This window comes from Drosophila santomea, chromosome 3R (assembly GCF_016746245.2).
Source record: "Drosophila santomea strain STO CAGO 1482 chromosome 3R, Prin_Dsan_1.1, whole genome shotgun sequence".
NCBI lineage: Eukaryota > Metazoa > Arthropoda > Insecta > Diptera > Drosophilidae > Drosophila > Drosophila santomea.
The window spans coordinates 13,957,641-13,969,992 of record NC_053019.2 but is presented as its reverse complement, the minus strand read 5'-3'; the positions used below and the strand labels follow the sequence as shown (position 1 = coordinate 13,969,992).

General features: G+C 45.3%; 2 non-coding genes across 2 annotated transcripts; one reads left to right on the top strand and one right to left on the bottom strand.

The window, feature by feature from the left end:
• Positions 1-11,845: 11,845 nt before the first annotated feature.
• Trnaf-gaa lies at positions 11,846-11,918 on the top strand. Its single transcript has one exon. It is a non-coding gene; the product is annotated as a tRNA-Phe (tRNA).
• A 231-nt stretch (positions 11,919-12,149) lies between these two features.
• On the bottom strand, positions 12,150-12,222 carry Trnaf-gaa. Its single transcript has one exon. It is a non-coding gene; the product is annotated as a tRNA-Phe (tRNA).
• Between the last annotated feature and the right edge of the window lie 130 nt (positions 12,223-12,352).

The following is a 12,352-nucleotide window of genomic DNA, read 5'->3' as shown; positions in this document are numbered from 1 at the left end:
ACACCTAACAGACAGCACAGCCACCGAATTGGAATGGATTGGAGCGTATTCGGATTCGGATTCGGATTGGCTCCCATTCCCCGCATTTCGCTTGTAATGACTGGCAAATATGTTAAAGAGTCTGCGCGGGGAATTGAATATGCTAAATCCGAGACCTATAGATCGGCTCATAACAGACGCACTGACGCAGTGACGCAGAATGCAAATCCGGCATCCCTTGGCTACTTCACTCACTTTTTTCTGGCTTTCGGCCAACGGCAATTGCCGAAACTGAAATCTCAATGAAAGGATATTAGGTAAGTCGCCCGCCGGCTGCGCGGGTCGTTCTCCGTTAATGGCACCAATATGAACGGAATATCTGCGTGCGGTGCATAAGAATCTGCATATGGTATCTATCTCATATAGTGTATGCAGCATATACCTCAGATACTGCATATACGGACTGTCGATCATTACACAGCGGTCAAACGGTCATTGGCCTGCTTGCGCATCGGCCGCGTATCTTGCAGATACTCCTCCCGAGCAATCGAGCTGCCGAGTATCTCAGTACCTCGGTATCTGGGCATCTCGTTGTGGATGTGGATGTGGATATGGATGCCACTACTGCATGCTGCTCGCTGGCACGTAAGCAGTCTTGGCATCTTTCACCGTGTGTTGGCGCAGCTTACGCAAAATTATTTATGAAAACGGAGCCCGGCATTAGGAAAAAAACACGGGTGAGGAAAGTCTAGCTGGGTCCATCGAAATTGGGTATAGCCTGGCAAGATCAGAACTTTGGATCAATGAAGACTCTATACTTGGACTTACACAAGATTTTGTTACTTTTCAGAAACAAATTTGCGAATTTGAAACATTTTCTCTGCACTTTCTTGCTGAAGCCTTAGGTGGCTAGATATATTTAACTAAGGCGAATAATATTCGTACTTAATTCTCAAGTAAAGGTGATAATTTTGTTTCGATATTTATTATAAATAGTTTGGTCTGCTACCTCCCAATCAGTTCAGCCTCCTTCTAGAGCGGAAAATGAAAAAGCTGCCCATGATTGTGAGCTATCATTCAAACGCAGCGCCGTCAGAATGGAAATTTCCGAGTTCTATGGAAATTCCGCATCGATTTGCATATGCGACAATCGGCGGTGGACTGCGATTGTAATTGCAATTATCGTGCAGTTTGTTGATAAACGGGTGGTCGAGTGTTCGAGTGTATCGGTCATTCGAGTATCTGGGCAGCCGGGTATCCGAGTATCCGAGTATACGAGTAACTGGTGGCTGAAAATGGAGATACAGATGGAGATTGAGACGGAGATGGAGATGGAGAGTGCGTGCGCGTATCTTATGCATGCTAACTATGAACCTTGTCCGCGCTCTTATTACAGCTCTGTTATTGATTTCATAATTTATCAGTTGCGCCTGTCAATGGCCATTAGATCAATGCATCGCATTGCGCGCATAACAAAGACGCCGCCTCTTGAATGGAAAATCTTTCGGATTACGAAAGCCCGAGGGCGGTAACCTTCTCAAGGGGTGGCGATAGCAGGAGGGGGAATAGCGATCAAAACACAAAACAAATGACAAATCAATCTGTTGGCAATCAAAAATGACTTCCCCATGGCATCGACGCGATTTTCACCCAATAAGGAAGCAAAGCAACCAGCGGCACATGCAACATGCAACACCAACAATAACAGCAGCAGCAACCAGAAACTGCAGTCAAGCAAAACATAAAATGAGCAAAGGCCTCATACACTGAGAAAAAATCAAAGTCGATGGGCACCTGCATAAGCATGCAGGTCACAGAAATCAGGAGCATGGTGGATTTAATTCTGATTTGTTGTTGATTTAATGGTGATTTTGCCGCAAGTCTGTTGCATGTGTTTCTGGGACAAGCTGATGAATAGATCTTTATTTTAAGCCTGTGTCCATTCACGCATGAAATATATAAATAACAAATTTTTACCGACTTGCTGAATCTTACTTATAAGGCACTTAACATGATCTTATAAAATGATGTTATGGCGAAGTCCAAATAAATTTACGTGGCGTTGCACTATTGGCATTGCGATTGGTAGTTGCCCCCTATTTAAATGGTAACCATACCATAAAACTCTTAGTTGAATAAAAGTTTCTGTTCATAGCGAGTTAGTGCGTTATAATCTTTTGAGTTCTAAGTGTCTATTTTAAAATTTATAATTCGTATGTATGTCTTTCTTTGTGGCTATTTTGCTCAGTGCATCAGCCGCGGGCCCTATAAATCTGTGGTGCCTCGGGAGACCGGAGATCGGGGACTTGGTCTCCAGCCAACCAGCCAACCAGCCAAGTTTCGCCCGAGCAGAGCAACAGACCAGACCAGTTGCTCTTGCTCTGGCTGCGACGACCAGTTGGCCTGGCCTAGGTGGCTCTTGGTGGCGGAGGCGGAGGAAGAGGGGAGGGGGATTCCGGAGGAGGCTGTTGCTTGGAAGTAAAAATAACCTCAGCTAAGTTCACTGGGGCGAGGTTGAATGAACTCGCAGAGAAATGTGATCTCCCCTACCCGATTCTCCGGATCCCCGGTGGATCTTGCCGCCATCTGCAACTTGTTTGCGAGTCCGGATATATCAATAAGTGGCCTTTTGGCTACGGCTTGAGCCGCGATTGCAGTCTCAATTTCCCTCAATTAAACCTTGTATTTTGCGAGCAATTCGCGGCAGCGGCAGCGGCTGCAGACGACAGATACAATTAACTTATCGCGAAAAAGTTTCCGGAAACTGACTGACTGCCCACACAATCGGTACTGGGTAATCTGGCGGAGCTCTCGAAAGGGGCTTTCCGCGGGGGAAAATCGCGAGTTTCGAGTGGTCGCCGCTCCGGGAAAGCAAATGCAATAATACACTCGTATCACAGACGTTCGCGGCTCGCGTTTAATATGTTTGTTGACATCCAATTAGAGCGATTTCCTTCCTCATTAACAATCGCAGCAAGTGCGGATGATATTTGACGGGGGTACGACTATTACATACCCTGCAACGGTTGAAACTTAAGAAATGGAGACATGAAAGATGTTAAATTACAAGTCACTAAAAAATATTACATAAATATTAAAATTTAGACAATTAATATGTTGGTTTTAGTACATATCTTAAAAATTCAATAAAATTAATATTCGCATTCAAGTAATATAAAGTACAAAAGGAAGTTGTTTGCTTCTTTTGGTATTCTATTTCTTTTAACTTTAATCCACAAAATTTGTTTGAATTTATTTGCATCCCTTTAAGGTGTAATGGAATTTCCAATTTCAGATTTAAATATCAATGCAACTCTTGTCACAAACCCCATATACCCATTTTACCCTGCCCAAACTTATGGAAACGGAGAGTGCTGTGAGCTGGAACGCAGACGTTGATGTTTTGAAATTTAACTCAAGCGTCAAAAAATTATGGCAAACATGAACGAGATGTACGCAGTGCACACACACCAGTTCCGGCCGACTATGAGTGTGAGTACGAGTACGAATATGAATACGAGTACGAGTATGAGTATGAGTACTTGCACGACAAACAATTAGAGCTGCGGTGGACATTGTGGCGATGCATTTTCCTAGACATCACGGGCACATCATGCCACCTCACGGGCGAGTATCTGCCAGATACTTTGTTATATATGTATATACACTATCGCCCAGATACCCATACCCTTACCAACTCACGCACACCGAGCCGCAATTAGAGCTGCTGGCAGCTCTGCACGCTTAAAGTACAATAAACCCAGATACAGCAGCACTCAACACAATGATAGTCGAGTCGTCGAGTCGTGGGGTTTTTGAACTTGCTCCTCACCACGTTACGAATACCACCTAAATACCACCTTGATTCGCAATCCCCTCGAGCCCCAATGCCCTGCAGTTCCCCCTGTGGCTGAGTTACTGGTCCCTCGATTCTAGTTGGTATCTGGCTGAGTTTTATGACGCTGGCGCCGCTTTATGGCAAACATTTAGCGGAACGCTTAGCAGCCAAATGGCTTTATTATTGATGCCAACGAGCAAACGAAGCGAAAGTGAAAGCCTGTGCATTTGGCTCAAACGATTTGGGCCACTGGCGGGAGTTCCATTGCAAGGGAGATGGCTTTAATCGAGTGCATTTCTTTTATACTTTGTATTGGATAAAGAATCTAGTAGGTCCTATTAATAGTATGCTCCGCTCATTTGTATTTCAAATTATATAATAATACGTAATTTATCCTGATTACTTTATTATTATCCAATCATGATTACCAATACATTGTATGTATTGCATGTCTACATTGTATAGCTGACCAACCAACTTATGAGCAGACAACGTGGTCACCTAGGCACGACTTGCCACATTTTAGAGTCCCATTCCTTTTGGCCACATCCAGAAGGCGCCCAGCAGGACAATGAGTGTCTGTGGAAGCGCTGCTCCTGCGAAGGCAAACACGCAAGCCGGTTACATAGGAGGACATTTGGGCTTAGGGCCCGGTGGTGTAATCCAGAGGCCCATCCATGTACGGAGCACATAATGCCATTTACACACAGGGCGGACGGGGAGATTGAGAACAGAGAGCTGGGCTGTCTCCATTACATGGCATGAATAACAAATCTAAACATATGTACTACACATAAATATGTGTACCCCAGCCAAATACACAAAGCAAAAAGCGAGAAAAAATCCAAAGTGGGGCCTGTACAGGGCGCACACACTCAGACAGACACGGGCCAAAACAATGTGGAACAGCAGGGGCGAATGTGTCGACATGGGGTGGCTCGACCCCTCCTTTGATTCTCGCTGCTGGCGACGATGACGATGATGATGATAGCTGCTACCCTCTGAAGCCCTGAACCCCTGCGCCCCTTCAACCACCCAACTCCCTGTGCCCCCGAACCCCCCGAAAGGACCACACCCCTGGCGAAACTCCACTGCGGCACTTGTGCTCACATCCTGCGAACCTATTCACATTTCATATACTTACATCAGTGCACTGGTGTTGGTAGCGACCCCTTGTCACGCTGCAAGTGTGCGGGACGCAGGGGGATGGTTGCAGGGGCGTAGGCGGGGGTCTCGCAAAGTATTGCATTTAAATACATTAAATTGTGTAAATAATATGCTACACATGTTGCCGGTTGCCGGTTGCCAGTTGCCAGTTGCCCGTTTCCAGTTGCCAGTTCATTAAATACATGCCACAGATATACATGCCTAGGCACATGTATCTGCCAGATACGTGGCACTCACACCCGCACTCACACACAGATATATCGCAGGACACGGATACAGCTACAGCTACAGCTAAAGTTACAGTTACAGGATTGGCTGTAAGCCACATGCAACATTCCATGTGTTTTTGTGTGTGCTTAACTGACCAGCAATTTATTTATGGCGTTTTATCAATTTTATTTTCCCTCCTCTTTGGTTACGTTATTTGGTTTTTGTTATTTTTTCCCCATCGCTCTTGGCCTTTCGAATGTGTCCCATTCCAATTGACCCTATTGACATCCGCCTGCTCGGACTTGCTGCTCGCCTGATGGCGTATCCTTTAAATGCAACTTGTGCGCCACTCGTCCGCCGGGCGTTTTGGCCCTGCCAGCCACTTGAAGCCCGCTTTGATCCTCTTAAACCAATTAAGGCCGAGAGCGCCGACTTGAGCATGCTCAACGGTACGACATCAAAGCGTCTCCCGAGTGAGTCCATAATCTTCAAAGCTCCAGAAATTCATTTCTAACAGGCTGCCAGCCGCTAGGAACAGGACACCGGAATGCTGCTCCCCCAGCGGAGCAGAAGGTGGCCACCGCCGGTGTTTTTATGTGTGCAAGACTCGGATTTTTCGTTTATTTTTTCGCTTTGTTGAATATTATTTACCCTAAGCGATTTGGCGCTCTAAATGATCACTGCCAGAAAATAAGTTACATAATTCATATTATTTTGATTCTAAGATTTCCATTCTGTTTTTAATAATTTATTTTAGATACTATCTGGGTTAGTTGAATTAATTAATTACAATGTGTAGAGAGGAAGGAACCCTACTTTATGTTTGGTAAAAACTTAGCTGGTATAATAAAGTACTTATTATATTTGATCATTTAAAGTCCACATTTAAGTATGTACGATAATTCCTAAAATTTTGTGTTAAATTTAAAATACCGTTTAAAGGCTTATATTCTCACGTTTAATTTGATTACAAGTATTTCTGCTGGTGCAGCATGTATGTACATCCCTGTCCCTTTGCCACTCGGATGTCTGAGATTCGTGGGTGGTGGGTGGTTGGTTTAGCTAAGTGGGTGGTGGTTGGTGGTTGGTCGGTCATGGGTGGTTTTTAGACGGTGTTATGTGTCATGCGCATAGCTGGCGTACCCCAACATCTAACTGTGCTAATGCATACCAACGCCTGCTGGAAGTCCTCGGCGCCGGATAGCTTCTAATAATGAAATTCTCGCTTAGAATTTTCTAACGCGAACGCAACCCTAGGCAATGGGCCAGCCCAAAAGTTATTAGGATTTTTACCTTTCTCAATGGCTCGCTGTATTTAGCGGTTTTTTTTTGGCGTGTGACACCTGAGGGTGGAGACAGAATATGGGAGTGTGCGGCTACGTTTCCTGGTTGCCTGTTGGGGCCAGGTAAATTATGCAATCTTTGGCAACGACAACGGCGACAGGTGCGCGACAGGAGCCAATCGACTCCTGCGGCAGGAGTTGGCGCTCATAATAATGGATTTTTTCGTATATTCCAACAAGGCGAACAGCAATTGGGGTGGAATTCCGGCTAAATCCCCTTGACGTTAGATAAAACTACACTCACCCACATGTGTGTAGTGGGTTGGGGGTGGCGATTACTGTTATAACTAAAACTACGAAACTATAGTGTTTCAAAACTAACAGTATTACCATACCAGGTTATCAGGCCAACAGCATTTCCCAGGAGGACGAGCAACTATCTCAGTTGGCTTTCACTACTGGAAAATAGTTGGGAAAACCCTCTCTCCGGCCCTCTCTCACATGTGTGTGGAAAGCGAAAGTGTCCTGCGCTCTTGGCATTCGAAAACTACACATGTGAGGCGTCTAAGCAGAGCTAAGAAGCTGCCCAAACCATTGGCGAAAAAAATATCTAAGCAGCCCCACACCCCCAAACGAGTATGGCGTTTTTTCTCAATGCCCCCATATGTATGTATATCTATAGCATACAATCGAGCGTGTAAACTACCCCAAAAGCAGAAAAAGCTAAGGGTCGCAAATCGGCAGTCACAGTAAGTGAAAGTAACCCTCGCTGCCGTCGAGAGTCGGGCGCTGAGAATAGGCCAATAGGTGGACGGCATGCCACACGTATCCACATTTCCACTTTTCCCGGTGGCTCCCGGTGGCGAAAGTCGAAAGAATTTTTGGAGCCGGCGAAGGAATACCGTCATTAGGCCAGCAGATGCCACCGAAAGGTGTCAGCAGCGCATTCCGATGCGATGACGCTCACCGAAAAATCTGGCTCAAAGGGTTGCCGAAAAAATGCGAAATATTTCGTTGGCACTCACAAACATGGCTTATTTATGTTATTTTTGTTGCCACATTTGGAGCCCATGGCCAAGGCCCCATGGCAACATTGGCCAGGGCGACATTTAGGACGCCTGAATGCCAGGGTATCAGGATGCGCAGGCCGGTGATGGAATGTGCTAGCTAGGGCGGAAGTGAGCTTAGGAATTCACTTCCGGTTTCGCAACCCTGATCGCCTGGTAAATGAAAATGCATCAGTTCCGCATGTGTGGCACGTTTGGCATGCTTGGCCCTTCTGGCATCGAGAATCCCCGATATCCGTCTGTATATCGCACATTCCATTCGGCGGGCGTGGCCGACCGGGCTATTGATCCGTTGCATGCGCAGCACAAGGCGTCCAGGAACCATCAAGCAGGCGAAATCCCTCAGGAAACTTCTCCCGGAAAGATGGCGGAGTGGAAGAGTTGCGCATACGCCGCGTGAGCCAAGGTTTAAATGCCAGCAAAAGTTTCAAAATGGCGCCGCATCTTAAAGTGCCAACTTGTGGCTTTATACCACCAGGTGCCCAGCTGTTCGCAACAGGGAGTCCATAAAAATCGAGTGAGTGTGTGTATATTATATGAATATACATACCTTAGAGTGAAGTGGCTTACCAATAAACTTGAGTCCATAAAGAGGGGCACTTAAGCCCTCTGAAGTAGGCAACATATTCATGCAAAAATCGTACTCGGGAAATGAGTCCTATCTGGCCACCTTTGTTCCATGTGTGTGAGTGTGAGTGCTGCGGTACTTTGAGTGGCTTTAAAAAAATATTTTCGAGCTGAAATGAGCAGGCTTGCAGGCCCAAAGACATGTGTTTTCAGATAAAAAATCTGTGCGGTTCCCCACGATGGCAAAAAAAAAAAAGGAACACAGTCAAATGGAGAAGCGGCCCAAAATATAAAATGCCAGAGCCTGTCGTTGACTTTTATGGGCATTTAGCACGTCATTAAAACGTCAAGTCATCAATCTTCTGGCCCATTCGAACAGGCTCGCAGACTGGCCAAGAACTCCGATTCGATCCGTGAAAGCCGGAAGGCAATTTTCGGCAACGAAAAGGCGGGCGCGTGGGCGGCCATTAGAAAATTTCCATTTTCGTCACACGTTGTCAGGCCAACAGGAGGAACCAAAGGCCCCAGACGCTCCAGTTGCCCCAGTTGCCCCATTCGCCACAGAAACACTCGAGCCAAAGTCACCGCATTCCAATCCTCAGCTGGAAATTCTCACCGCCTGTTCAACAGATATTTCTCATAGAAATGTTAGAAAAAGAAAATGCCGCCGAGAGCGTGCTTAGAGGCGGCATTAGAAGGTCTCTCGCTCTGGGGTAATAAATCTGGCATTTAAATGCGAAAACAGTCAACTTGTCGGCGTCGATTTCGACCAAGTAATCAGGAGTCACCACAGGTGGATCTAATTCCTGCCAGGACATGCGCAGTGCACACAAAATATGTTGGTCTTTGAGCTCGAGTACAAGTTATGAGTGGCAGTAGTAGAGCCGGAAAATCTCTCGCTGGTTCTTTATAATGTCGCCCACTCACACTAACGCCCCCGACTTACTGGCCAACTTTGGTTGCCTATTACCCTTACGATAATGATAAGAAATTTTTATGTCCCTGCCACGTGAGGGAGCGTCTGCATATATTATCAATGCACACGCCGCGTGGCAAACTTGGCGCCTAAATTAACGTTTGCGTGGGCGTCGCATTCCGATGGAGAAAAAGAAATATTGTAGATTCTGGTAGCGGGCCAGCAGCACAGACTAGTAGGTGGATAAATTCCACAGGATAAATTCCCCATCGCAGGACACGCCATCTGCGCAGCCGCCAAGAGAGTGGAGAGAAAGTGCTGGGAATGCTCAGTGGGACAGGATTATCGCTGCGCATTGAGGCACAGTGGATTGGGACTAGCAAACTATTATTATTTAGCATTTCCTAAGGGATAACAACATAAAAAGTATCTTAAAATAAATGATCTTGCTAGCACAGAGTAGCCTCTTGCTATACTTTTTTATCTTCAGTTCCAATTTAATTGCAAGGAAATATTCCGTTCTTGCCCCACTGTAGGTACCACCCCTGGCGAGCTTTTTTTTATCAATGTGTAGGTGAGTACTTTGTAACGAAAAATCAGATTGCTACATAGTGTAAACGAGCGCCACGGGGGTTGTTGCTTTTCAAGGCCCCCACCCCGCGATTGCTGAGATTGCAGGGGCCTCTGTAAGTCGACGTACAATGTTGCTGGGCTGCCGATGGCTGCTAGCCTAGTACCTTTTACAGGAATTTGTACTACAAATCTACCAAAAATTTACATGTCACCCCTTACGGCAACTTAGTCGCTGTGCTTAGCGGGCAACCCTTACAGACATCAGACATCGCATGTAATGTGTGGTGCGGGTGTGCGGGGAGCTCCAGTTCGCAGCTCGCAAGACGCCTGCCACGCTCCCAAATCGCTGCGTCCCTGATACAAGTTTGCATATTTCTAAATTCTAAGCGCATCTGCTCGAGGGACTCAACTTCGGAATAGGACTAAGTCTGCCCCTCCCCGCTTTTCTAAACGAAAGCGAGAGTGGAGGGCGCACCCAGACGCACCCTCAGTGGAACTTGCTTAGCATACGCTGCAAAATCGAAGACCAAAACATCATCACAGACTGCTGTTTTATCTGAGTGTGCACCGAGAAAAATATTTTTATAGCAGATAAAAGTGGAAGTATAGTTTTAGCTGGTAATATATGATTTATATAGTAATCTACCAAATAATACCTTTAAAATGTACTATTAACCAAGAACTACTATTACCAAATTATTATAAATAATGAGAACTTGTGCTAGGCATTTATTAACAATATGCCAAAGAACGTATTAATACTAAGTATCATTAAATATTATATTATATATTAATCATTTCAATTATCATCAATATATATAAAGCTCCGCTTTTTCTCTCACTGAGCGAGGGCAACAAAGGCAGCAGCGAATGATTTCCTTGATAGGAGGCAGCCTCATAAAAAAACCTGAGCCTACGCCATAGATAATCGGCACCCCGACCGCAGATTCGAAAGGATCTTTTCACTTTTTTTTGGCTCTCTTGTTCTCGGTTTGAGGTTTTTTTCGCGGCTGCCACACTTCCTGGCTGCTGCAATTTGAGGGTGCCTCTTGCCATCTTTCACTTTCAATAAAAAAAAAATACAATGAAATTGTAGAAAAAACCCGAGCCTCTCAGTTTTTTCTTAGGGTTTTCCTTTTTTATTGTATGCAAAAGACACCGAGGGCGCCATGTGGTGCGTGCCAGTTGCCATGGAGCATTTGGTTTTTTATGCCAAACGGATATGCGATATTCTGGGGCGTAGTCCGGGGCAATCTCTTTCTCTCTGCACTCGATTCCCTTTCAGTGCGAGTCAATGTCTTTTGTGGTAATGGCCTAGCACGCGTCCTCCACTTGGCAGCTGTTGTTGGACACCGCCGGAACGAGATTGGATTCAATACCAGATCCGGCCGAGATCCTTTGCATTTTAGTTTGTGGCTTGCAGCTGCCGGTATGAATCTATCATCACGCCCCCACGGCTGCTCCCGGGTTTTAAGTCGCTTGGCCACTTGAAGGTGTTCCTACCTGGCGATCACCTTTTCTATATTCTAATTGTTGTCAACGGCGCATTCGTCACACTTTTGCTTTATTTCGTACGGGAATGGACCGTATCCGTCAACTGGACAATGGTCCTCAGTTGTCTGTGTTTCCTGGCCAAGGTCCAATGTGTCAATGGCTGCGTTAATAATGCGATTTGCATTTTTCCTTTTCACTTTTCCACGACCTTGTGCCGCTCATCCTGCTGTTTGATTGAGTCGTCGTGCCCATCGTGCAGCTTAATCCGCACCTTTCATCCTGGCCATCCTGGCCATCCTGACCATCATGCTATCTATTGTTCCGCTGGCCAGGCAGACCATTGGCTGCGCCGGCTTAGTTTAATTTTGCGAACACCGCTTGATTGACAGCCACATGCCACTGGACATGAATGACCCTACGAGGTCTGCATAGACAAGGCCAAATCCCGCATTTAAAGGACACTTAAATGCATTTCAATGGTCTTAGGGGACATTTGCAAATGGGTTTTTAGTTCTATTTAAATATTTATTGAGCATGAATCGTATTATCATATGCATATACTTTAATATTTTAAATATGTATATGGCCTAATAAATTTTAAAGTTTTATTTAGTTAATAATTGTATAACAAGCGCTGGTTTGTTTGTTTTTTAGTCTCCCCATTAAAAACGCCCCTCACCGACCATTGGGGAAAAGAGACAGAGCATAGCCCGCCGGACTACACGACACTTGGGGGCCGCACCTTCATGGCGCCGAAATAGCTCAGTTGGGAGAGCGTTAGACTGAAGATCTAAAGGTCCCCGGTTCAATCCCGGGTTTCGGCAACTAGAATTTTTTTTATTTTTCGCATTTCGTACATGAAAAGAAATTTGTACTAGCCAAGTTACAACATACATATAAAATTTTAAAATTTTATTTATAGAAATTATTTGTTTTAACAAAGCTGTCTGGAAAATATATATTCAAAAAACACTTTACTTTCTTTTAAATATAAATCCAAAATTTGAAATAATCTAAAAAATAAAATAAGTTCTTAAAAAATAAAAAAGTTGCTTTGCCGAAACCCGGGATTGAACCGGGGACCTTTAGATCTTCAGTCTAACGCTCTCCCAACTGAGCTATTTCGGCGCTACGTTAGGGGTGGCGCTAAGAGCTGTATAGTTGCAGCCGCTACGTTCTGTCCCTCGTTCCTGGCTCGTGTTCTTGTTGCTACTGCATTTTGTGGTTGCTGCTGTCTTATTTCTGCTGCTGTTGCTGT